Below are 5526 nucleotides of genomic sequence, written 5' to 3'. Positions count from 1 at the left end.
ATACTCCTTAAATTGTCTATGATTCAACATAATCTCCATCAAAATACAAGGTGACTTTTTAATTAAAAATGAGTAAGCTGGTCCTAAAAATCATATGGAAATGCAAAGGACTGAGATTAGAGAAATAATCCTGAAAGAGAAGAGCAAAGTTGTAGGAGTCACACTTCCAGATTTCACAACTTACTACTAAGCTATGATGAGTGTGTGGTACTGGCATAAGAATACATAGATCAATGGAACAGAATTAGGAGTCCAGAAATAAACTCCTATATTTATGGTCAACTGATTTTTGATAAGGATGCCAAGACAATTTAGTGGTGAAAGAATAGTTTTTTCAACTAAAGATGTGGGACAATTGAATATCCACATGCAAAACAATGAAGTTAGATTCCACTTCACATTATACATAAAAATTACCTCAAAATAGATCATTTAGCAAGAGCTAAAAATCTTGGAAGAAAATATAGGAGTAAATCTTTGTGATCTTGGGTTAGGTAGTGATTTCTTGGATATGACATCAAAAGCACAAGGGACAAAAAGAAAAATAGACAAATTTGTATACTTACCTAAAAAAGGAGATAACATGATTAAGAAGGTGTTTTTTCCTGGGCATGGCTCAACTATTGCACTCCGGATGTGCTGACCCCTGCGATTTCCCCAAATGTGGGAAACTCCACTGCATAATCTGTGCTAGTGTGGGGCTGCATTCATGCTCTCCCCCTAAAAGAAAAAGAGAGAGAAATTACTTTTCCGCTTCAAAGTTTCTACAATCCACTGAATGGGAGAAATTATAAACTATATCTCTAATGAGAGTCTACTATCCAGAATATACTACAATTCAATAATAAAAAGATAATGACCTAATAAAAAATGAACAAAGGATCTGAATATTTTTCTCTCAAGAAAATATACAAGTTGCTGATAATGATAAACACATGAAAAGCTGCTCAACATCATTAGCCACCAAGAAAATGCAAATCAAAACCACAATGAGAGACTTCCGGGCAAGATGGAGGCGTAGTCCTCCTCACACAACCAAAAGAACAACAACAAATTTAAAAACAACCCCCCCTCAGAATTGCCAGAAAATTGAACTGTATGGAAGTCTGACAACCAAGGAGTTCAAGAAGAAATATTTATTCAGACAGGTAGGAGGGGCGGAAATGGGCAGCCAGGCTGAAGAGGACTCACGGTAAGGCTGCGGCTGGTGGAGAGGGCAGTCCCACATTTGTGTGCAGGTAAACCAGGAGTAACAACTGGGGAGTGAGACAGATCACGCGACCCAGGGTTCCAGTGCAGGGAAATAGAGCCTCAAAGCCTCTGACTGAAAAAACCTGTGGGAGTTGAGGCAGCAGGAGAAAATGCCCAGCCTCACAGGAGAGTTCCTTGGAGAGACCCACAGGGTCCTAGAACGTACAGAAACCCACCCACCTGGGAATCAGCACCAGAAGGGCCCAATTTGCTTGTGGGTGGTGGAGGAAGTTACTGAAAGCCTGCCCAGACCTGAGCAAGTGGCATTGTTCCCTCTCAGACACCTCCCCCACATACAACGACACAACACAGTGATGTGGGTTGCCCCACCCTGGTGAATACCTAAAGTTCCGCCCCTTACTACGAACAGGCACACTGAGGGGGAAAAATAGGCCCAAATGAAAGAACAGATCAAAGCTCCAGAAAAAATACAACTAAGTGACAAAGAAATAGCCAACCTATGAGATACACAGTTCAAAACACTGGTAATCAGGATGCTCACAAAATTGGTTGAGTATGGTCGCAAAATCGAGGAAAAAGTGAAGGCTATAAAAAGTGAAATAAAGGAAAATGTATTAGAACCAACAGGGACAGGAAGAAACCAGGACTCAAATCAATGGTTTGGACCAGAAGGAAGTAATAAACGTTCAATGAGAACAGAGTGAAGAAACAAGAATTCAGAAAAAATGAGGAGAGGCTTAGGAACTGCCAGGACAACTTTAAATGTTCCAACATCCGAATCATGGGGGTGCCAGAAGGAGAAAAGGAAGAACAAGAAATTGAAAACTTATTGGAAAAAATAATGAAGGAAAATTTCCCCAATCTGGCAAAGGAAATAGACTTCCAGGAAGTCCAGCTAGCTCAGAGAGTCCCAAAGAAGTTGGACACAAGGAAGCACACACCAAGGCACAACACAATTACATTACCCAAGATTATAAATAAGGTGAGAATCTTAAAAGCAGCAAGAGAAAAGGATACAGGAGTTCCTGCAAGACTATCAGCTGATTTCTCAAAAGAAACATTGTAGGCAAGAAGGGGCTGAAAAGAAGTATTCAAAGTCATGAAAGGCAAGGACCTACATCCAAGATTACTCTATCCAGCAAAGCTGTCATTTAGAATGGAAGGGCAGATAAAGTGCTTCCCACATTAGGTCAAGTTAAAGGAGTTCATCATCAGCAAGCCCTTATTTTTTGAAATGTTAAAGGGACTTATTTAAGAAAAATAAGATCAAAACTATGAACAGTAAAATGACAACAAACTCACAACTATCAAAACCAAATCTTAAAAAAACCCCAAAATAAACTAAGCAAACAACTAGAACAGGAATAGAATCACAGAAATGGAGATCACATGGAGGGTTATCGGTGGGGAAGGGGAGCGGGGAGAATGGGGGAAAAGGTACAGAGAATAAGTAGCATAAATGGTAGGTAGATAATAGGGGGAGGTTAAGAATAGTATAGGAAATGTAGAAGCCAAAGAATTTACATATAAGATACATGAACATGTACATTATTATCTAACTGGAGGTGGGAGGTGGAAGAGACCAGATGGGAGGGGGTGTGCAGGGCAGAGGGGAATAAAGAGGTGGGGGATGGAATGGGACAACTGTATAGCATAATCAATAAAATATATTTTTTAAAAAAACACAATGAGGTATCCTTTGACATGAACTATGATTGCTATAGCCAAAAAGACAGACAGTAACAGTCGTTGGTGAGGATGTATCATACACTGCTGGTGGGAATGTAAAAAGGAAGAGCTGCTTTGGAAAACAGTCTGACCCTTCCTCAAGAGGTTAAGCACAGTGTTACCATAAAACCCATCAATTCCACACCTAGGCGTACACCGTATATCCAAGAGAATCAAACGCATATATCCACACAAAAACTTGTGCCTGAATGTCTCTAGAGGCATTATTCATAACTGCTAAAAAGTGGAAACAGCACAAATGATTCATGATAAACACAAAAGTGTATGCTCACAAAATAAAATATTAACCACGGCCATAAAAAGGAATGAAGTATAGATTCATGGGTAACATAGATGAACCTTGAAAACATTCTACTAAGTGAAATAAGGCAGGCACAACAGCCCATATATTTTATAATTCCATTCACACAAAATATCCAGCACAGGCAAATCCATGGAGACAGGAAGTAAATTACTGGAGATTAGGGGGACACAGGGGAGTGACTGACAGTGAGTACGGGGTTTCTTTTTGGGGTGAGGAAAATGTTCTAAAGTTAGATAGTGGTGCTGGTTTCACAGCTCTCTAAATATTTGAAAAGCCACTGAATTGTGCACTTTAGAAAGGTGAATTTTATGGTATGTGAACCATATCTCAATAAAGCTTTTATATATATATATATGTATATATAAAAATAGAATTACCTTATCATGTGAACTGTAAGGGGGACCTCCATTTCCCAGTAAGATTTTTTTTAAAAAAGGGTTTTGACAACTGGAATATATTGCAGCATGCCTGGTAAGGCAAAGTTTTCCTCCAAAATTGTCCTACAGGGGAAGGCAAAGTTGTGTGGACCTCAGTTTTCAGGGCTTGCCTCACCATTCCCCACCACACTCTACGGGACTGAGTGAGAGAGCACAGCTTATGTTTTTGTGACAGCGGAGATTAGGACCTCCCACACAGATCATCTTGCCTCCCAATCCTGAGGCTCTCCAAGAGCAATTGATGGTTTCTGCCTGCCCCGTGCCCATTCTCTTGCTTCTTGTAACTGCGTGCGGATTTCCCTCCCACCAACTATTTCCCTCCTCCATCTCAGAAGGCCTGTCAGTCAGGGTGCCCTTCACTTCCATGACCAAAAGGTGGACTTGTGACTCCATTTGTCCACTCAGACGCCCTTCTTTGGGAATCCGAATCAACAGTAGGGTGGTGACTCGTGGAAGATGCCAGCGATTTGCCCCACAGGAATGCCCCAAGGAAGCTGCTCCATGGTTCCCGTGCCCTGGAGTCGGGGGCTGCCATTCTGGTCCTGTTCTTCCCTTCAGACATTTCTGCGGCCAAGAATCCTAAGGCGATCGTTTGGATGTTCAAAGGCTCACAAATTCCATATGATTGTCATGGTTCTCCCATGGCAGGGGCAGGGTTGCTCGGGATTGTCCAGATGACAGAGGAAGACCCCTAAATCAGGAGAAGGCATGACCTAGAAACCACTACTATACTTCCATTGGAACATCTTCTCTTTGGTTCCTTATTGGTGACCATTTGCTTTCATATTTTAATTAAAGCTCTGAACATCCACTGACTTTTAACTATGTCAAGGTACTTTGTTACTTTGAGGGAGTACAAAGATGAACAAAATGATATCCCAGTTTTGGAGGGGGGTGTGGGAGTGTAGAGAAATGCTCTCTGACTTCTGAGCTTGTCAGATCAGAATAAAGAGGGCATTTAATCTTGGCTAGAGGTAGAGAAATTTCTCTGACCCACAGGGAAGGTACCATTCATGTCAGGGCATTGAAATCAGAGAATCAGAGGCTTTGGGGCTGACAGGGACCTGATAGGTTATCCCGTCCTCCATTGTTTAGAAGAAATCCAGATTCTGAGAGGTGGAATGACTAGAGTCACACTGGGCTTAGGATTTCTCCTCTGACTCCTAGGCCAGTGTTTATCTCACTAGCTCCCAGTCACATGGTTAACCTTGGCTGACTCCTCCAGGTTTCAGGGAACTTGGGGGAAAAAGGGCAATATTTGGGACCTGGCAAACGGTTGCCTAGGGAAGTATGTTTTTAAGGCCACCCCAGAATCAGCTAGGAAATGGGGCAGACTCCATGTTGCTTTCTTCCTTAGGTTTTCCCACTGGGGACTGGGCAGAGGGGACTGGCACCACGGTTTGTACTGCAACAGGAGTACCAGCGTGTGTGTACCCAGCTGGTACACACTTCTCCATCCTCCTGGAGCCCTTGAAGCAAGTAATGGCTACACGGCTTGGTGAAATGACCTGTCACTGGATGGCCTCTTTTTTCTGGGTGATCCAGTCAGCTGGGGTGGGCGAGCCCTTGATTGTCTTTACCTCTGAGGTGTCGATTTACCCAACAGAGAGTGTGAGGAGGAACTCAATTTAAAAATCAGGCCTGGACTTTCCCCAGGACTAACGATGGTTCACCTTGGCTGGCAGCGTGGCTCTAGGCAGGAAGGGCCCATGGTAAATAGCATTCGTTGGTGGTCCTACAGAAACAGAAGAGCCTGGCCATGGCTCTTTGGGTAGAGTAAGAGACAGAGTGTCCTTCCAAGCTGTATTTTTCAGCCATTAATGA

General features: G+C 42.6%; 1 non-coding gene across 1 annotated transcript; it reads left to right on the top strand.

The window, feature by feature from the left end:
- The first annotated feature begins 558 nt into the window (after positions 1-558).
- LOC112316593 (U1 spliceosomal RNA) lies at positions 559-722 on the top strand. Its single transcript, XR_002976003.2, has one exon. It is a non-coding gene; the product is annotated as a U1 spliceosomal RNA (small nuclear RNA).
- The last annotated feature ends 4804 nt before the right edge of the window (positions 723-5526 follow it).

The sequence above is a fragment of the Desmodus rotundus genome, chromosome 9 (genome assembly GCF_022682495.2).
Source record: "Desmodus rotundus isolate HL8 chromosome 9, HLdesRot8A.1, whole genome shotgun sequence".
NCBI classification, from domain to species: Eukaryota; Metazoa; Chordata; class Mammalia; order Chiroptera; family Phyllostomidae; genus Desmodus; species Desmodus rotundus.
Note: the sequence above shows the minus strand (reverse complement) of the source record. Positions and strands in the feature narration are given on the sequence as shown.